The sequence below is a fragment of the Megalopta genalis genome, chromosome 7 (assembly GCF_051020955.1).
Source record: "Megalopta genalis isolate 19385.01 chromosome 7, iyMegGena1_principal, whole genome shotgun sequence".
Classification (NCBI taxonomy): Eukaryota; Metazoa; Arthropoda; class Insecta; order Hymenoptera; family Halictidae; genus Megalopta; species Megalopta genalis.
Genome location: NC_135019.1, coordinates 22,970,700 through 22,993,547, shown reverse-complemented (window position 1 = coordinate 22,993,547; position 22,848 = coordinate 22,970,700). Strand labels below are relative to the sequence as shown.

Sequence of the window (22,848 nt, the reverse complement as noted above, 5' to 3'; positions counted from 1 at the left end):
CGTCAAATATTATCTGCAAACCGTTCTCGCGTTGTCTACCGTCTCTGAGAAAAACTCTGTACCGCATGCCTCGCTCCTAAGTAACGTTAAACCTCGCACCACGTAGGAGATAGTCTGAAACCGGTGATACCTACAATTCACACAAGTGCTCTATTTCAGCAGTCTGGATAATTGTTGATTCAGCGACAGAGCGCGAGCTCGGTGTTCCATTAATAAAATAGGGGATCGTTCTAGATCGCGTTGCATCGGAAATCAAGTTGCAAGCACGATTGATATAAGACGGGTTGAAATAATCTGGACAGCAAATATAAACCACTGTTATAAAGAAAATATTTAATGTTGTAATTACACTGTGGATCTTTATGCGAAACAAAAATTGTCTAAGTTGATTGCAACAAACATAACAATATCCTTAAATCGTTCTAATGTCCTTACAGTTTTATGTTTGTCGTACTCATTTTTGTTATAAATGCATAAAATCCGCAAACTAATTATAATAAAGAGATAGAAGAGAATATTAAAATAGTTAATATTGGTACTGTTACAGTATAGATTGATGATTTTACAAAATATTCAATTGATCCGACTATTCTGTTGCTTAATATTTTAACATCAACGAATGCTACGAATTTCAATGTGTTCTTCAGCATAACGTAATATTTGTATCGATATTACCTATGTGTTTTTTAGAGAAAAATTGTATTAAAATTGTATAATGTACATATTACATATTAATCTAATTTTTGTGTCAAGTATTTTGTTAGTTTCATAAAAGTATCGCAGAAGAATAAGACAAAGCGACAATTCGAATCTTTGTCTGTGAAATTTCGGAAAATCCAAGCAGTCAAACACGAATCATATTCTGAATTTACATTAAAATATTTCATCCATAATATGCAGATTTATATGCGAAATGAAAATCTTGTGAGTTACTTGTAAGGAACGTAAGTCAGCTGGAATTGTCTTTCCACCTTTAATAATATTAATAAGGTGTACGTGGTATACAAATATTCTCAAATTCGTAATCAGTTTTGGTGAAAATGCATAAAATCCGCAGTCTAGTAATAAACACAAAATCAGAATTAGCAATTCGTTTCAACGTCGAGTAAAATGAAATTTTTATCCTCTGCCCTGAATCGTCCAGCCGCCGCCGAGTATCGAAGAACGAAACAGCGTAAATTACATTAAACAACGGGGAAAAGTATCTAAAAATCCACAGTGACCTCCATATATTTCTCGAAGCAGAAGGAATTTTTATTTTCCTATAAACTATTCTTTCGATCCAGCAGCGTCGAAAGATCTTTTTTCCGTTGAATCGGCGCCAGTAGCCAGCAACTGAAACGTCCTAGGACGGTTTCGGACTTGAGGACCACAAAGTGGGGTAATTCTCTCGGATTGCTCGACGCAAATCATTTTAACGATGTTTGGATTATGCGAGGGTGTGCTAATTCCTTCCAGTTAATCCCGGCCGGTTGCATGGAAATCGCGTGTCGTCCCCGGAGAAAAAAAAAACACCGAGGTGCGAAGAGACGGAAGACGTCGGAAGAAGTGGCAAAGTAAACAGAAATACAGAAGCAGTCTAGACTCATTACTCACTCCCGGGAGAAGGTGTCTATGATTAAGAGTATCGGGGTTTGGTATCCGGTGGCGCGTTAGCGACCTGGCGGATCGCCAAAGTCTTAATTCTTACAACGACCCAGACGGACTTTCGGTTGTACCGATTATTACTGCCTCTTTCCAACCTCCTTGGCGATCGGCCAAACATGTTACAAACATGCTCTGGAATTCCCCATGCGAGAACACCTTCGATGCGTGCGGCACGCGGATCTTCAATAACCTTTCAGGAAGTAGAATCCGGCTGCTCGTGAGAACGAATTTTTAATTCTGTCAAAGAAAAATCACTCGACTTTTAACAGATTTCCTTGGAAATATTAAATCTGTGACCCGCGCTTCCTGTGGAAGTTTATGCAAAATAAAAATTGCATTTATTACTACGTACAAGAGCCAGATATATATACATTTCTTTCGTTTCTGAATCATTGTAAGAAGTCCACGATGATACAACAATATCCTTAAATTTTTAACGCATTTTCACTGTTTTCAATTTGATTTATACATTTTATCATAAATGCATAAAATCCACAGTCTAATAACGAGCAATATATTAGTATGTTACTGAATATTCACTACACAGTGTATCCCAAAATTATGTTTCTTCCGGGAAATGAGAGGTTCCTGAGATCATTTGAAATAACTTTTTCTTTAGCGCAAATGCAATCCGCGGCTTTGCTTAAGAGTTATTAATGAAAAACAGTGACCAATGAGAGGCGAGCACGGCTGGCGCAAGGCGACCGAGCCAATGAGCAGACCTAGGCTTCGTCCACTCGTTGGCTCGGCCGCCTCGTGGCAACTGATCTCGCTTCTCATTGGTCAGTGTTTTTCGTTAATAACTCATAAACAAAACAGCGGATTGCATTTTCGCAAAGGAAAAGGTTCAAATAACCTCAGGAACCTCTCATTTCCCGGAAATAACATAATTTTGGAACACTATATACATATGTTAAAATGCTTTTCACAATTATTCCGATTCATTATAGTTCGTGTTACAATGAATTAGGAGCACTGTTCTCAATTTTTAGTTGTTGACTGGTGATATTTGTCTGTCAAACTTAATTTTTACGCAGAAAATGATCGCTCTACAATATATCATTGCATTATATTTTCAATTATAGATATACAAAAAATTTATTTTCGGAATTCTCTAATCGCAAAACAATTTTTTATAAATTAACAATGGTTTAATCGCATTCATATTCTTTTCACGAGTTGACGAAAAAAAACTGCCCTTCAATACTAATTTCTGTAAAATTGCGTATGGAGATAAGAATTTGCATAAACATTCCACAGTATAGTAATAACTAATTTGGAATTCTGCGTTCAGATTTCTATTGTGCTACTATTAAACAATAAATTTTTGTTCACGTGCAAAACTTTCGAATAAAATTAAACACGTTCTACGATCTTTTATGAAATATTTTTAGAATGAGTGGAGAATAAATAAATTTATTTAATGTACTTTACTAAATACATTCTATACAATTTTACGAAATAAGTTTAAACATAGCAAAAAGATGTCTTACTTAATTAACAAGTTCTCTACAACTTGATCGAGGATTTTCTGGTTTTATTAAATTAAACAAATTTTGTATTTCTATTGCAGAATCGAGAGCTTTTTCTGAAGTACTGTTTGAGCGTAAGCTAAGCTTTAAGGGTTGTTTTCACCTTATAGAATTATCGTGAACTGTTGAGATTGAAGTGGGGGAGGTTGTTATCTTCAACGCACGTAATAGCTGTTACCTTTCAGCGACCGTTAGATTCCCCACCTAACGAAATTACTGTGAAATTTCTCGATGCGCGAGAAATCCGTTTTCAGGCGCCGCCTTTGTCTAGTAGTCTAGCCGATTACGAGCAGGCATCGCACGTCCAGCGAATCACAAGTTAGTGTAAATAGTCGGTCGTTACTGAATCGGTCCTGTTTTCATTATCCTCTTCGGTGAAACAAGCTATGTATACCGGGGGACTCTGGAAACATCTATTGCTCACAGTCGAATAAGATAAGACAAAAATATAAAATAATAGAAAAGTTAAGCATTGGACACTGACTAACCAATCTGAATGTAAAAACATCTATTTACAGCTGCTATTTTGAAAAATATATGATGCTCATGTTACTATTATTTTACTCTTTAATTCACACTATTATACTTGAAACAAATGCATTTTTCAGTATCTAATGCAAAGTATGTGTCAATTTTCATGTGGGTTATATGGTTATAATAAAATGGTTATATAGTTATGAGCAGAGTTAAGATGAGAGAAGCTGTTTAACACTAGATTTACGGAGCACAAAAATCAGCTGTTTTATATTAGTTTATAAAAGTAACAATAAGACATTTGTTCTAATTTTTAACAAGTGTTATTGTAACATTTGTCGTAAGTAACATGTAAATTGAATAAATAACTATTAAATGTATCTTTACGATATGAATAATCGTAAATTAAAAAATTAGTGAGCCGTCATTTTGACGGGTTCCGTAAATCTAGTGTTAAAGAATAATCTTAAGAACATATAACTGATAATGAGTATTTTGTTTTAAATGTTTTTAAGTGTTTTCGAAGAGAGACTTGTAAATGTATTACAACATTTTGCTGTTGTAAACCAAGCAGATTCTTAATCTTTTCAGGATGAGTTCTCTACATTTGACATCATTTTCTATCCATGATCTTACCAAAATTTCAACCTAGGTATGAAGAATCATTTTAATTGCACAAGAGTTTCTTTTTCATTTACGCGTGCTTTTAACAGATGATTCTATTGAATTTTATGAGTGCTATCGAGTCATTTTGTTCATTTATCTACGTGATCGGTCAACCTTTATCCATCAAATAATTGAACTAACGCTTAAAATGAAGGCGTTTGGATTCAGCTTCACCTATCACAGGCAACAAGCAGAAGCTTGTGTATCCGTAAGTGACATCATTTTTCTTAAACTTTGGAATTTACGCAATTATTACGAACATGGATAAACGCAATTTGTAACAATAGAAATATTAAAAGAAGTAAAGAATATCAATATATTATTTTCAACTTACTAAAACCACGAATTAGAGGGAAAGTGTCTATTCCTAATCACGTTGTACAACCCCTGGCAAAAAGTATTCGTTCACCTTTTGAAATGCAATAACTGTTTTAAAACTCCACTAAATGATTTGAATTTCTTTTAAATATTTTTTAAAGGTAATAGTTTGCTGTACAACGACTACAATACTTCTTGCTAATTTTGCTATTACTTGGAATGGAACAAGAAAATAAGAAACACGTGCTCTTTAACTTTTTTATTTGAACCTGGAACGAAAATTTCAAAAATACGTTTCGTAGAACTAGGTAACTTATATGCATACTGAAAATCCCATCAAAATTGATTGACGTTGTTATGAGTTACGAATAATTGAAGATCGTAAAAATCGCAGTTCTTTTTACGAATTTCAACCAAAAACAAGTAATTTTTCCATCTTTCAGTGGCTGTAGCTTGACTATGCGTCAACCGATTTCAATGAAATTTTCAGTTTGCATATAAGTTATCAAGATGTACAAAACGCATTTTTTAAATTTCCGTTCCAGGTTTAAGTGAAAAAGTTAAAAAAGCGAGTGTTCTTTATCTTTTGTTGTCATCTTACATAATAGCAGTATTGTTTATGTAACACCTGTATTTTTCCAGTAGATTGTAAAAGAGTACATATTTTAGTTTTTAAACGTTTATCTACTTTCAATAAAAGTGTTTTTAATCGAAAATTACGGTTTTCAAAAACTGGGTCTCGCATTAGATCATACACTGCGCACACGTGCTCGTGCGATCGACTCTCTGGTTCCGATTGCATTTGGTATTGTAAACAGCGCATCTTGGACAGCAGCATCACGAAGTGGCGACCATGAAGGTGCAAAGGGTTAAGCCCAGTTCGACCTCTAAGACGGTTTATTCCCCCACGACGACTGCAAATTACCTGCTCGACTTAGCGTCGCGCGCAGTCCGAGTCGCGGACCTTTTTCCTAACACCCCGCATTTCCAGGCGTCCTATTAACGATTTCCGAGAGGGCAAGTAGGCAAGCCGATAAGTAAAAGGGAGAAAATAAAGCGTCGGGACGCACGCGAGAAAGCCGGGCGGTCGGAACCGCAGGGAGAACTCGCCGGTATACGATCCACGTACGAATACACGATCTCGGAGCACATCGCGATACTAGCGGCGACCGGGAAAAAATAAAAAGAATAACAAGAAGAAGCAGAAGCAGAAGCAGAAGCTGCCGCCTCCGGTAGAGGAGGCCTCGAGGTCGCGGCTGCGTAGTTTCCTACGCTCTGGCTCCCACGAGCGGAGCCACCAACAGTCGCTTTCCAGATCAGATTCATTGACCTCGCTGAATCTCTCCCTCTCCCTCTCTCTTTCTCTCTCTCTCTCTCTCTCTCTCTCTCTGTCTTTCTCTCCTTTTTCTCCCTCTCTGTCTCTCCCACTGTCTCTCTTTCCGTGGACATGGCCGCTGGATGCTTTTTCTTCGTGACACACCGAGATCACCAACGAGTCACAGAGGGTGTACCAGGAAAAAACGATGAAAAAATCTCGCTATCGTCGCTACGATTAATGCGATCTTCCGACGAGCATCAGCCATTGAACGATTTCTTGCCGCGAGTTCGGCGACGAGCCTCGCGATTTCACGGTTCGACGTTGATAACAGTCGCCAACACTTTCGCTGGAGTTTGGCAATCACTTTTTTCGAGGCGTTCCCGCCGACACCGCTTGCGCGAAAGCCGCTGGTCAGACGCACCAAATACATAGTTACTCCTCGGTCACTTTGAGTACCTTCGGTCTTTTTCTGGCCGCAGAAGTGGTCGGTTTCTTGTGCCAGCAGTTTGAAGTGGAAAACCTGTTTTTACTGTGAAAGATCGAGTTCAAATGTTCGGGGCGAATCGAATGATTCGGCTACCGGAAAAGTCCTGTACCAGATTGTCCAGGGTGGTGCAGCCGGTTACCGTGGGGTGACCAACTGCTGTGCCTTTGGTTTCTATCCGGCTATAATTAACTTCATATTTATCGATTAAAACGTATTAAATTCCTTTATTCTTTTATTTTGTTCATTTTTCGATAGAAACATGTCCAGTCTTATCAATCCTCGAGGAAACATTCTGCATAGGATAATGAAGCCGATTACTGCACGGTGACAAAATGCTGTGCCTTTTGGTTTGCTTTCGGGTTTAATTAACTTTATATTTATCGAATATGACGAATTAATTTTTCTTAATCTTTCATTTTGTTTATTTTTGAAACCTCTTCTTATAGAACATTGATTGCTCGATTGGGACGTCTGAATTTAAAAAATGATTCATAAACTGTAAACTACTGTCTAAAATGTAGCATATGGGTTTTTGAAAATTTTGATAACTGTAAAAGTAGCCATAGTTCGAAGAAACAGCTGTTTTTGTTGAAATAGTCAACTTTAAATGCTTATAAAAAATGAAAGAAATGACATATCAAAAAAAATCGTACGCCACATTGTAGAACACTCTATGCAGAATATTTTCATAAAATTTGAAGTATATCGGATGCACATAATTCCGAAGATCTCGTGACCGTCAGGGTGAAGAATGTCGTTTCCTTCTGATAAAGCAAATTTATTAACTTTATCTGCAGTAGCTAAACGTTTGAACCTTGAATTGTCGCTTTGGCGTAACATACAACGGACTTTGAACTTTAAGAAAATCAAAATGAAAAAATCTATCTTGTTGAACCGTTAGAGTGGTGTTTCCCGTTAAGTTTAGTCAAACGTTTGTTCGGCTTGGTTTTATTCAGCAGCATTTGCTGCAAATGCGCACCGATCTGGTGATAAGGTATTCATAATACTGCAACATCAGGAAAACCGTGGTAAAAAGCGGCTTACGATAGATTCTGATCGCGGTTAAACAAGCCGATGTCGGCTGAAGAGGGACGGAGGATGAGAGTGGAGCAAGTTCACCGCAGTCCTCGTTTATCTCGAGGAGCGCCCCAAGGGTTTCGACGCAGCGCGGCGCCCTCGCAGAGAAAACAAATGATCAGAGGAACAGGAAGCCGGGCACATATGTACACGGGAAAAAGTTGCACGCCCTGGGCGGCGGTGTGTAAGAGTCCGTGATCAGAAAGTCTATGGGGCTCTTCGAGATGAATACCCACAAAAATAAGCCCGGACGAACGCTTGTCTGCGCGGAGTTGCACAAAGCGTGCCGAGAAAGGATTCCACGATACGAGAAGCGAGACAGAAACGAGTTTCGTTGAAAAAGAACTCATTGATACGTTTCATTCATCCCTGGTCGCCTCTCAGTCCCTTTGTTTTACTTTGTCCAAGCATTATTCCTTATTAACCTTTCTACGAATCTGTTCGGCAAAAACATCACACGTTTTAGATACTGCGTTATAATTTCATGCCTCTGTTTAATGTGCGAGATTATGAACGAAACACAATTGATAGAATTGAAATGTAAGATATAATACAAATTCTTTGCTCCTTTCCTTCGGGAACGTTTGAGTATTAATTATTTTATAAACGACGAATTATTTTATACAAAGCCAAAATAACGTTAAAACAGTGTGAAGCATTTAAAACAGATCGCTTGTGTGTGTGTGTGTGTGTGTGTGTGTGTGTGCGTGCGCGCGCGCGCGTGTGTGTGTGTGTGTATGTGTGCTTTAGTTTTTATGATATCGAGGGACACAGATACAACATTATTAATGTTTGATAATACTGTAAATGAAGATGTTCAAGTTTGAATCTGTGTCCCTTGATATAAAAACTAAAGCTCCCACATAAAAATGTTTCAGACAGAAATGACTCCTTATTTACATAGAATATAAGATTCTAGAATAAGAAATATACATATATATTTATTGAAATATATTATATGTAGGTATTTTATTATATTATATAACTAAAAATTCAAAAATGAAATAAGTACAAAGAAGCACATATATTAGTTTGTGTGTTGTATTAGCTTTTGTTATGTAAATCTTTAACAAAAAATGTACAGTGGGCCACAAAAGTGTTCGTAGACTTTCTAAAACGCACTAACTTTTTTAAAACTGGACTGAGTGACTTGCATTTTTTTTAGGTGGTAGAGGGACTAGTCTATGTATACTAAACGATGACTAAAATGTCTCTTTTTAATTTTGCTATTACTTGGGATGACAATAGAAAATAAAAAAACTCTCATTTTTTAACTTTTTTATCTGAACCTATAACAAAAATTCAAAAAAAGCCTTTTGTAGATTTCAGTAACTTGTATGTGTGCTGAAAATTTGATCGAAATCGGTTAACCCGGAGTCGAGCTACAGACGTTGAAAGATTTATAAAACTGCAGATTTCTTCCGGTTTTGGTTAAAATCGTGATAAAACTGCGATTTTTGTCATCTTTAATTTGTTATAACTCGCAACAACGTCAACCGATCTCGATAAAATTTTCAGTACGCAAAAGTTAAAAAACGAGAGTTTTTTATTTTCTTTTGTCATTCCAAGTAATTGCAAAACTTGAAAAAGAGCATTTCGGTCATTGTCTGGTAAACTAGTCCCTCTATCATCTAAAAAAAATTCAAATTATTTAGTTGAGTTTTGAAAAAGTTAAAAAAAGTTAAAAAGTTAAAGTTTTGTTAAAGTGTGTACGAACACTTTTGTGGGCCACTGTATATTATATGTATACAGTTATACATATGTAGATTATATACACACACACACACGGAGAGGTTTTATTCTTTTTTCTACTGTCCCCTTATACATTTCTTTGCAATTTGTCTATTTAACATTTGGCAAGTTGGCATCCTTTTACGTTATATTTACTATTGAATATATGTTTGTGTTCTTGATATTAAATTTTGCGGATGTTTTCTTTTGAGCCTTCTGCTATCGATGGCATCGTGGTATCGTACAATGAATTAGCTAGCGGGTTAGGATGGCATGCTGTTCTTGTTTTATAGTTACAGAGGGTAAAGAAAATATTCCAAATGTCCAATTAATATTTCATTTTACCAGAGCATTTCAGGAAAACGAGAACGTCGTTATTCATTCTGTACCGTATCCGTTATACACGTATAAGATTTGTGTTACGTGTATATGTATTCATTATTCAATCTCCCTTTTATCGACTGTGTATCTTATCTCCTTTTACCGTTCATTTGTCTTTAGTAGAACACGCTCCATCATATCCGATTTTCTCGACGGTTATCGGCTATCATTGTCAAGCCGAGGACCATTCATTATCTAAGAGCTGCCCTGTCGCCGAAGGCGTGATCCTCCGAGAAGTGTGTCACATGTGCCCGTAGCCGTAACCGAGATGTTTCTCGCAACACTGCATGAACCTAATGAAAAGTACTTTCAGATCGAGGGAGTCCTTTTTAAGTAACGTATCGCCGATGTATTTGTTCGCGTCATTTTAAATCGAATCTAGATCATCTAGGCGATATCGACATCGCCAACCACATCAGCCACGGAGATCTTGCCACTGACACATTTTTCCATGTTTGTTATGATTATACGATGAAACATGGAAATCGGTGCAATCATAATTCCACGTTGCATCGATTCTCCTTTTGGTATTGTGTATTACAGTGTGCCACAAAAGTGTTCGATCATCTTTTGAAACGGATTCACTTCTTTGGGCCAAGCGATCTTTTTGCGATGTCGGAGGGGCTAATTTATTAGACAATGGCTGCAAAAAATGGTTTTCAAAAATTACAATTTGTTGCAGCGACAGAAATAAATAAAAATGCTCACGTTGCTCAAGTTACAGAATTACGCTCCGCTGTCGTGTCCGTTCATTGCTGGCAGATTCGACTTGTTCTATTATTTTCCTCTTGTTCTATTCTATTCTAGAATCTACGATTGTACTTGAACTATACGTAAAATTAGCTCGATAACTTTCCTTGAAAAAAATGTATTTTAGTCATTGCACATTAACTAGTCCCTCTAACATCCTCAAAAAAATTCAAGTCATTTAGACCGGTTTTAAAAGTTATTTTTATTAAGAAGTGTTCGAATACCTTTTCCTGCATATTGCATTTACCGCAGACAAAATTTTATTTCATATATAAATCAGCAGTTTAAGCGATTTCTCCGTCGATTCGTGTAGACAAAATTGACCTAGCACCGTTAGGTCAACGAACCACCCACGAGCGAACTAATCGTTCGCAAAAGCGGAGGTCAGCGCGACTGAAATGTTGAAAAGCGCACGAAGTGAAGAATCTCAGGAGTACAGGGGAAGGAGACGCGCCGTGCATCCTTCCTTCGAAAAGGAAACAGCAGAATGGTACACTTTGAAGTCTATAAAAATGCGAGGGGATGAGAGAGAAAAAAAGAATCATGCCTCGAATATCTTCGGAACTGGAACACGATCGCTGGCTGTCGATCGAGCAGAACCTGGCTAGCAGAGAAACCAGGAGAAGCTGGTTTACTAATCACCCGAGAAACGCCGCGATTACAATCCCGTGGAATGTGCTTAGAGCCGTCGTTACGAAAGGCTTCTACTCTCACGTTCGAGCGACCGTGTGTTTTTACATATGTATATTCGAGGTGATCGCGTGTACTCGCTATGTGCACCGGCTGCAGGAATTTGTCTAAGACCGGCAAGATCGGTTTTAATATACAGGGTGAGGCACCCGAGTTTGTTACCTAAAACAGAGGTTCTCAATCACGGCGAAGTCAACCCTTATCAGTCGATTCACCTTGACGCCACATGCGCCACTTATTGCTCTATCGGCAGCGTTTATGCATTCGTTGCATTTCAGTGCGCGGATAGTGCAACAATTTTTGTTCTATGATCTAGAATTTCCTATGAGATCAAATTTCTGATGTTGACGACGTTTCGCATGGATTTGCGTGAATGTGTGTAACGATCTTAAAGATTACACGTGTATCTACAGTGGTGTGAATAATTAAAGACTCGAAGATGATATCTTTTTTTCAATTTTCGTTCAGATATCGGTAACAATGTAGAAGTTACTTCGAGTAAAAGTTACGTACAAGTTACTAAGATATTTGAAACGTTTTTGTTTAGTATACTGCTTTTACTGTGCACACAAAAATTAGTTATTTTTAGAGATAATCTATCATTTGCTATGGTTGGTAGTTTATTCTGTAGAATGATGCGACTGCAGCGAAAGTACAAGCAGAAACAGTCGTGGACACATATTGCAATTTTTGCAACAATGCAAATACTTTTTCATTTTATTTATAAGCTGAAGGTTGTATTCATTGACGTATACGAATGTAGCTTCAGTATACTTTTCTCCGAAGACGTTACTTCATTAGTCACTTTGACATTATCGCAAGCAATACAATAACATCGCTATCGTGAATCAGAGGGAATCGTAGGGAGAGACAGGATATGAGCATAAAATAACAGCGTGCGATCATATGAATGAAATATAAAACGGAAAAGAAACTAATTGGTCGAAATGTAATCAGTTCGGTAGTAGTATTTTCTATCGAGCGTCTTAATTAATGTAGTAATCTTGCTATAATGCAACAATTTTTATTACCCGCGAAACATAATATTGGAGAATACAATGGCTGGATACAAAGGCAAAAAAATATCTAATTACTTCTTTAAACTACGTTGCTATAAAAACATTGCAAAAGAAATTAACGTACAATTATAGTGACAAATAAAGTTACCATTTTGAAAATGGTAAACTAAAACTAAAATAAACCGTTAAATAAATTTGTAAATAATAATGTACGCTCGTATGTATCTTGTAATGTTTCTTTCTCCGAAAGAGTCAATTAACGAATGAGATGAAGTATTTGTAAGTGTCACAATGTAGGTTTATACAAATGAGAACTGCGAGATCAAGATTTATTAGAATAATATTAATTTCTCCTGACTCATAAATAGTATCCAACAAATTAAGGGAGAGACAGTTAATCCGTGACAAGCTTCTCTAAATAGTTAGCTTAATTAATTCCAAATAGAAATAGAATCGAGAAACTCACCCTGTATATGAACCACATCATGCACTATTCCAGGCCTGCTTAAGTCAGAGAATGTTCGACACACACGTTTGGATTGTTTCGAAACCATTCGTATTATCTGAAGGAATTCCTTGTAAATCATAACGATTAATATTACTCGCTATCCCATTAACTATGGACATAGTTGCAAATCGGAAACACAGCACCGTACTTACCGTGACTTGATTATTATGCATTTCACAGTTTTTGTACGCAAGTGAAACGATGCAAATGCGATAATAGACTTGTTAAGAAGCTAAAAGCATTTCATGGTGTAATAAACTTGATACAGGTGCTTGACAAGACGTTCTATTGTCATTTTTATCTAATAAAGTATGAAATTTTTCACGAGAACGATTAAATGAATATTGAAACAGAAATATAAATTCACTTTTAAAAACAATGCTTCGCGTGAATTGAATTAAACAAAATTCAAAAAAGTCAGTGCTTCATATCTATCTAAAACTATATGTATAATGCGTTAAAATGTCTAAATGATCATATTTGGGAACAGAACGATCAAGCAATTGAACGGGATATTAATTTCAATTTACATTAGTTTACAACGCAGCTTGTTTACATTATCATACGAACAAAAGGCTACCTTAGGAAGTAATCTTTATAGAAAATGATTGCCAGGGGTTGTTTGAATGTAATTACTCTATAGAAATTTTATATTACTTACGTGCAATATAATAACTGACTCGAAATGGAATAATTAAGTTCGATTTATTTTCCTAAACTACAGATAAGGTTTAAAAAAAAACGGCTCAACTTGAAAAGGGAGCAAATTCGCTTTGAACAAAACTGGGTAGAAGAAGAATACAAATTTTGTTGAAGGACGGAGCAATCAGTTTCCTGGATTACAGGTCGGTCTATTCCAGAATTACGGAAAAGATCAACTGCATTTCAAATACAAAGTAGAAATAAATACTAGGATGGCCCTTAACTATAGGTAATTTTCCGAAAGTTAAAATTTTACTGCTTCCAATCCCCAATCCTGCTGCAAGCTCAATTGGATAACTGCTGGGAGACCCTCAAACGCCTTGAATTTGGAACGTAGTATTATACGTAATCATTAATTCCGTTTAAAAATTAATTCCTATCTCGACCATTTTCTTTTTTCTTTTTTCTTCTTAGAGAAATTTATGTGAACACATCCAGAGAACCTCAGAAATTGTTTAAAAACATTCTGAATGAAATTTTCCAAAACTTAATTCGAAAAATTTCTAAAATAACATGAAAAAACGCATTTTTATTTACAATAATTTCTACAGAATCAAAACATAATAGTAACAAACGAACATTGAACAGTATTTTTTCCTTACAGAGGATTTAGTTGGGTATTTTTTATGGTCTTCGGCAACGATCTGTAAAATGTATTGTTTCTCAGTTTCATCTTTTGTGAGAATGTTATTATAATCCTGAATGAGTCTGACACCTCTTTCTGTAACGTCATTCACATCAACTGTCTTCTCAAGTTTTTTAATTCCACTTTTGTAACCAGGATCATCCTTCCACGTTGAAAGATGTTCGAAGAAAATTTTCGTACCAGAAGTGACAAAAGAAGAAAACTCGATGTTTGTAAAGGAATAAAAATCATTTTGGTGCAGATTGTATCTCTTCAGTTGATTTTTTTCTTCTTCCTCTTCTTCACCTTTGTTTGCTTCCAGCATGACTTGAGCCATGTTTGCCTTAACGGATGTTGGAACATTGACATCAAATAAGGATAAAGCCAGAGTTTTGGGAACTAAGTACCAGAGATAGTTGGAAAATTTTTTCGCAGCAACCTAACTGATTTCTCGATCAATATCCTAATAACATATCAATTGAAGCATGAATAGGAAACCATGATAAGGTGCTTGAATTGATTCTAATAATAGAAACCAGGCTCGAACGTACACTCGAGCAAGAAAAACACATATTCTTCTTAAAGAGTTCTTTTCCCTATGAGATAACCAAAATTGATTTTGAAACAGGTATATCTTGAATGCACAAATTGTCTTCGTCATCCATCTAGCATCTGAATTATAACGTCTCTTAACGCAGCATATTACATATCTTCTACCTGCTTAATTATTCCCCAAACGGTAAACCGTTTCAGCTAATTTCGGGAAATAAATCGTCGCAGAAAGTACCAGTGTAAGGAGTTTAACTTCTAAGCTAATCAATTTTCGTTCAGCACCTTCTATTACTGCTCTTGGTATACGAAACGATATCCCATGTTGCGGAATGTCACCAAGAAAGGTAATTGTTAACTCCAATTCCCGATAATCATCTCACTATTGTTTCTGCATAGAAAGGTGGTGTTCAAGAAATTCAAGAATGACATCATCAGGCACTGCTATCAGTTATGTAAATCCTTTTGTCGAGTTTTTGTCGCCATGTCTGGACTAGAAGTTGCAAGAAAGACTCAAACCAGCTCCTCAAAACTAACTAAAAAATGTGATGACGGCAAGGGAGATACAATAGATCACGATTGAACAATTTTTCTAGATTTGTACAGGCTCCATTTACTTGAATTGTGTTTCTTGTTGTCGTATCACAGCAAAGTGCCTGAATTTTGTCCGTTATACCCCACTTCTCCACTGTTTGGTAAACAGTCATGCCTTGATCTTCTCCTGAAGATTTCCCTGAAGGAACTCCCAACAATTATAACTTGCCTTGAAAAATTACTATTATTACCAGTCTATCGACTTTTCCAAACCTGTGAGTGCTGAGAGCAGCTTTCCATCACAGTGTAACACTAATTATTAACAGTTGTTTAGGTGCTGAATTTCTCTGTGGCTCGCTCCTTTTTTAAGGCGTAAAATTTGATTAGAAAATAGTATAAATATAAATAATAACAATAATAATAATAATAGTATAATAATAGTATAAATGAAAAAATAATAATAATAATAATAATAATAGTATCTGAAAAAATAACTTTCCAGGCGAAAATTTCAAAATTTCGTGATCGATGAGGGTCGCTACGCAGTTGTCCGAATGAGCTAAAATTTTGCACATATCGTTTTTTTATTGATTGAAACAAGAAAGGGGGATGAGAATTTTTAAAAAGTTGAAAAATAAGGGCTATCCCTTAAAATTAAAATAATGTAAATAAACTTACCTATCTATCAATTATTGATAACAATATATGTATATTAGTGAGAAAACTTTCAGATCCGCCTAAAGCTTTAAACGCAATTTGCAAGATTAGGATACGGTTTCGCGAAAATTGCAATACGTTTCTCCCGTTGGCTGAACTCTCCCGGACTTATCCTAATCTTCATGCAAATCGATGCATTTTTGTATTTTCTTTGATATATTGCCAAGGCATTTTGGTCGAAAATTTATTAGCTTAGAGAACCGGCCGGTACTACGAGGGTTAACATAAACTCCTTACACGGGCACTTTCTGTGACAAAGAATTGTAAAATGCAATCCACTAAAGGTCCGTTGGGATCTTTTATTTCCCGAAATTAACTGAAACGACCCACCGTTTGGGGAATAATTAAGCAGGTAGAAGATATACATATAAGTAGGAAATGTGCTGCGTCGAGGGACGCTATAATTCAGTTGCGCTCTGCTCTCTCTCTCTCTCTCTTTCTCTCTCTTTTTCCCTCTCCCTCCCTCTCTCTCTCTCTCTCTCTCTCTCTCTCTCTCTCTCTCTCTCTCTCTCTCTTTCCCATCGGCAAGGGTCGTGTGCCAACGCGGCTAAAGAAAATATGGCGGCCACGGATTATTGCGCGCCATTCACCTCGGCTTAGTGCACTCGGAGTCATAGTATTATTACTATTATTAGAGAGTACCTAGCTGCTAGAGGACGATAACAATAAAGACCTTTCCGTAAAATGAGTTTCAACCAGGAATTGAAGACAGTTATGATATTGACTTCGGTTTCGATTTTTCAGAACCGTTATTATATTGGTACTATAAATGTTATTTTTCGCTTCTGAGTTTCGGTTATGAAAATGTCGACTTATTATTATATATTATTAAATTTATTGAATACATACACAGTGTATTTCCTTTGGGAATTCAAAATACCGATTCCGAAATACTTTGTATTATAAATAAGCTACAATTACGGCCAATGTACTGTTTTGTCTATCATATAAAAATTTAAGGTTGTGCAATCTCTTACACTACATTAAATTTTGCCAATACGTGCGCGTATAACCGAAATTCAGAACCGATAAATGAGAGTTATAGAACCGATATATAACAGTTTGAAACAGTTGTTTTCGCAATCTTTTCAATCCCTGGTTTTAACAAGGATTTAAAGCAACTTTGTTCATTGATTGAGCCTTGTATCTCTTTCACTCCAGTTCTCATACCGAATTGTCTCTGTACGAAATCATGCACCTCCGACAGTGTATCTGCAGAAGCAGAGTAGGCGAATGCCCGAAATATTTTGTATCTTATTACAGATTTATACATATACTTGAATATACATATATCTATGTTGTAATTTTTCGATTGTGATGTAAATATTCATAATATATTCGGAGCATTCAGAATTTTTTGAAAATATTCAAACAAATAAGATTCCCATTCTTCTTAGAGTTTAGCAATAGGTTCAGTGCAATCGAAACAATTTTTCGATCATATTTTCTATGTAACAGCTGGTCAAAATTTATATTTACATAAAAATCTATGTATAGTTCAAGCTTGTATATTAAAAAATTCGATGTACAGCAAGGTGTACTTTTCTAAAATTATTAAACAGTAATAAATCGGATAATATTTCATAAGAGCGCATACGATAATACATTCATAGTGCTACATGTCTTTGTTTCATTTTTAATTGTGCACTAACGTTCGTTTAAACGAGCATTTTACTGCCGATTTTTTTAATGATACAGTAATTTCTTCCTAATTCTCAGATTGCGCAGAAAAATGAACAATTTGGAAAGAGGAGATACGATTATTCAAGCCTTGCGTCTCATTTTTATTGATGTTGACAATCGGTAACTATAAAAACGGGCCACAAGAATCAAGTAATCGTATCTCCTCTTTCCAAATTGTCCATTTTTGTGCACAATCTGAACGCGAATTAGGGAGAAATTACTGTATATGTCGTCGGATAGAAATAGTACATTGTAATGAAAACCCCGTTATATATGTATATAACATTTCCCAAAATACATGATCACGAATGGAAATGTATGTCCGAGAAAATTTCAAATCTCATTTCCCTTTATTATTTCTGAAATGAAATGTACGTTCGAAATATTCTTCAGGAAATTCCAAAGTCACAATGGTAGAACGTTCGCGACCATTTAGCGTGCAGAACCGAAATTTCCGTGGACGCTTGTAAACGGCGTGTACTCCAAATTCGTCGAGAAACGTCATTTGGCGTGGGCATTGTTATTCGTCGATGATTAACGCATCTGGATTCCGGCGCATGTAAATATTTCCATTCTGCGATCAGACGTTAAATAAATACATTCTATTTCCTGCAAGGCGAATCACGAAGAAGCTTAAAGCGGATAGGCTGAAGCGATCCCCTGAATTTCTAAATTGCAAGCGCTGACAGTAACGATTATCTAGGTAGTCGAGATCACATCAATCCGTTCCGGACAATGGCAAGTAATACGTTTGACACGTAGTGTCTGTGATTTATACGCGTCCGCAAGAATTTTATGGCCGCAATTAACAGATTTAAGGGTAGCTGCTTGAATTCTACCGTTAAAATAGTTGCAACTGTAAGAATCCTATTTACAGTGGTGTGCATAATTATAATGGTGTGCATAGTGGTGTGCATAACAAAGTTACCAATAGTTGTTACCGACATCTAAGTGAAAATTTAACAAAATACTATATTTGTATATTTCTGTCTTCTATTATTTCTAATATAGAGATATACAAATCCGATATTTTATTAAGTTTTTTTTTAAACATACAGGACGATTCAGCTAAAAGAGACCATATACGATGCCGTTAATAATTATAGATTCAAGGAACTTTGACATCATTAAGTTTTTGTTTAAATATCACTAAAAGTGTAAATGTTACTTTGAGTTTATAATTATTCACACCAATGTATATGAAAATATTGAAAGGCTTTTAAAAAATTCAATCGTACATTATAATTATACTGCATTTATGGTAAAAATGAGTAGGTGAAATACAATCCTGTAAAGACATGAAATATTTTTCAATTACTGTGATGTTAGTTTTGACATATCGACACTATTAAATAGAGAAATACATTTTTATCTAACTTCTGTTTCTTACAGTTATCACAGAAACATTTTACATAAAGATCCGCAGACTAATTGCAAAATTAGTTGTTTATTAGTTAATTGCAAAAAATTGGCGAAATATCTAAGTAAACTCAGTATTGTAATTCTTATAAAGCAACTCGCATCGCATGCTAACAAATCTTCTTTCAAATTAGGCGAAAGATTTTACGGTGATATTCCACCAATGTTTGGTTCACACTTTTGCTTTATACTTGCAGTCAATTGTGTTCTATCGATTATTTCATATTTTGCGTAAATACATCAAATTGTAATACAATTCCATAGAGCTTCGAGATTTTATAATATTTTGGGAACAGAAAATGAAGAAATTGCATATGAAAAACAGCTATTATCGCCTTGCCGATAAAAAAGGTATTAAGAAGTAAAATTGAACTATTTGCTATAGCGAACAAAGTGTCTGGTTCTAATAGAAAGCACAGCTTCACGGCGTAATATATTCCGAATTTTTCGTATGTAAATATCACCGTAAAAGTGTGGTATCGCATGAGCAGCCGCAGTCTGAAGCTAAACGAATGCGAACAGAAACGGAAACTTCAGAATACGGTGGGGTTGACGATGTCGTAAAAGGGGGTCGGCAGAGCGCAATTTTGCAGGGAGATTACTGTATCTAACTTCTTGCGATCGCTATGAATTCCTTACGGAAGTTAAGAAATTTAATCGTAAAAGTTAAACACCGTGTGAATAAATTATGTCGGCCGTTTAACCGCGAAACGAACCAGGAAGAAAGTTCCTCACTGCCCGAAAGATGCAGGTGTTCTTCCTTGACTCTTAATTATATATAGAAATTAATTCGTGGCTCGCGCAATTAATTTGTTCTCTTTTTTAATCAAAGTAGTCGCTGTTTCTCCATGTTTCTGTGATGTTAATTGATTCATCATTATTTTTCTTAACGCTGAAATCACCAAGATAGATCAAAATGACTTGTTTGGAATTTTTTATAATCATTACATATTTTCAGTAAATTTTGTTTTTTTAAATTTTCTGTGACTTTTTCTTTTTCTTTAATTTCTGAAGATTCTCGTATTATTTTTGTACAGTTCAAATACATGTTTAAAAAACCAAGAATATTTTCGTACATACACGTTGTTCAAAAAAACCATGAGATACATCTGTTATGTTTGCTCAATTTTTTCATTCTTCTTTTACTTTCTTCACATAGCTATTTGACCGTGACACAATATCTTCGCTTGTTTTCTTACATTTTTCATGTTATTTCAGGAATTTTTCGAATTAACTTTTGGGAAATTTGATTCAATATGTTTTTAAACAATTTCTGGGGTTGCCTGGACGAGTCTACATAAATCCCTAAGAAGAAGAAAGGAAATGGTCGAGATAGGAGTTATATTAAAATTACGTATAATACTACGGTCCAAAATCAAGGTGTTTGAGGGTCTCCCAGCTGTTATCGAATTGAGAGATGCAACTGGGGGGGGGGGTGGAAGGATGGGAGCAATAAAATTTTAACTTTCGGAAAATTACCTGCAGCAGGGTTACCCTAGTATTTATTTCTGCTTTGTATTTGAAATATAGTCGATCTCTTCCGTACCTCCGGAATAGACCAATCTACATATAATCCGGGAAAGTTCGGCTACACTAATTGCTCCGTCCTTCAACGGAATTTGTATTCTTCTTCTACCCAGTTTTGTTCAAAGCGAATTTGCTCCCTTTTCAAATTGGAAATAGTATAATTTTCAATGAATTTCATTTGGCTTAGCGAGAAAATACTCGTATTTCTTCAACGAACGGTACGTACTTAACCCTTTGTACTCGGAGCCATTTTTACTGTAAATCTAAAATAATTTTTCTGGCTTACAGTATTTCCATTTTATGTAATAAGGTTCATTTTATGCATATGAAATTGAGTCTTGTTTCTCATACTAACAATTTCATTTTTAACAATTTTTTAAATCTAAATTTTGTTAACATGAAAATTATTAATAACAATTTTAGTGATGCCTCAGAGTCACCACTCGAGTGCAAAGAGTTTAATTCCATAAACAAGTGCAACTGTTATGACCAAATAACACGGTAGACAACTTGAAAACATTACAAATAGTTCAGAGAACATTAAGACAAAGAAAAACATATAAACATATATAGAAACATAGAAATGTTTCAGTTAAAGGAGGGGAGGAAAGAAGTAGAAAACGATTGAAACAATCATTTGAATCAAGCAGAGATAATCTAGTTTTACAAGAAAGTGTCACGTCATTAGAAGAATGGAACTAAAATGAATGCGTGAGATGCATAGGGGATTACAGTAAATTGTCTCTAATTGACGCTCAGATTGTGTACAAAAATGGACAATATGGGAAGGAGTGTTACGATTATTCAAGCCTTGCGGCTCGTTTTTAGAATTACCAACTTTCAACAACTATAAAAATGAGCTGCAAGACTCGAATAATCGTATTTACTCTTCCAAAATTGTCCACTTTTGCGTACAATTTGTGCGTCAATTAGAAAGAATTTACTATATTTCGAAACCACAAAAAGTGACGACTGGGTTAAATGTGTGAGGTGCAGTCGTTGGTATCACGGGGGATGCTCCAAATATGAAAATTTTTGTAAATTATGTGGGTTGCTGATGTAACATAATAATTACTTTATTTATTTATAATACGTTTTGCAAGCTACAGTCTTTGTTATTTTTCGAGGTCGCTCTCACCAGTAGTAAGTTGATGCTCTAACTAGGTGATGCGGGTGAGATCGTCCATTTATAGTATTTTTATTTTCTGCTTGAAAATGGAAGTGTATATTTTAATTTGACGCAAAATATTATTTATATACGTTAAATTACTTAGACATTGCTGTAATTTGGTTAATACGATAAAATTCTGAACAGCCACAGCAATACGATTCTTATTTCAAAAAGTAGTCGGACTCTCGCGGACTTATCGTACATATAAATGCATAAAAATCTGCAGTCTATCATTAAGAAACTTGCGATTTAATGGCAGAACAAAAATATGTTTTTTATTTTGCAATAAGCTAATTAGTTCTGATTTTATTCTCTTTGTATCTTCTATTTTTAAATAAACAATACGAGGGAGGGACTACAAATAAAGTTTTATACCCAACAGTTTCATAACAATGTTCACCTCCCCTCATTGTATTTAGAGTTGCTTCAACTGTTTGGTTTTTAGCGACTAAGTATGATCTATTATGTGATTAGTAGGTTGCTAATTTTATGCATTTATGTCAAAAATTAGTAGACTACGTTTAAAATAAGAAAAACGTGAAAAAAATTTAAAAATACAGTTGAATAAAATTATTGAAGAACGAAATCAATGTGTAATATAACTCCTATATTTTGCAATTACTTCAGACAATTTTTATTTTGCATAAAAATCCGCAGTCTAGTTGTCAGGTATTTGCTTAAGTTGTTGAATTTTACTTCCGTGAGGTTCTCCTTTAGCGTTGACCAAATTACAACTTCCAGACTATGGTTGTTCGAATAAATAAAAAATGATATGTGCACGTTTCAAGATTCTTAGCTGTGTTAAAACGCAACTGGTGTGAAATGTTAAAGATTAAGTCCTTTTGTTGACGAGATAAATCGCATCTCAGCTACTAGTTGCTCGTTAACATCTCGTTGTATTTGCATAAATACGGTCCATCGACAAGTTAGGATATTTCTTTGCGATGTCAATCTGCCAAAGGTTCGTACTGGCCAATAGTTTCTGTTAATTCTCGAGTGGTGCGGGGTGGGGGACAAATGACCCATCCCGGTGCCCTTCTTTCCCGGCATCGTGTTTGATTGGTTGGTACCTCCTACTGGTTTTATTACCTACCCTCGTTTACCTATAACTTCAAGTGCTGTTTATTCTCATTACCAGTCCGTGTTCGAACTTGACACCGCACCGGTCGGAACTTGTCTAGTGGTCTGCTGCGCGCCGGTGCAGTTTGAGAGTTTGTAACAAGTTTGTGGGCCCTGGAGCAGTGTAATCCGTGCTAGTCGACGGGGGTGAAATTTGCAAGTCACCCATTCCAGGAGCTTAATATCAGCTTGAGTAGGTAAAAA

At 35.6% G+C, this 22,848-nt stretch overlaps 1 protein-coding gene across 3 annotated transcripts in view; it reads left to right on the top strand.

Moving 5' to 3' along the window:
* The window catches only part of LOC117225211 (uncharacterized), a 112,614-nt gene that overhangs the window by 72,607 nt on the left and 17,159 nt on the right, over positions 1-22,848 (top strand). The window contains exon 1 of one of the 3 annotated variants that reach the window (XM_033478575.2): positions 22,710-22,841. The exons of the other annotated variants lie outside the window; for them this stretch is intronic. The gene's annotated coding sequence lies outside the window, so the exon portion shown is untranslated. Of the gene's footprint in view, positions 1-22,709; positions 22,842-22,848 lie in introns of those variants that run through there. 3 annotated transcript variants of the gene reach the window in all.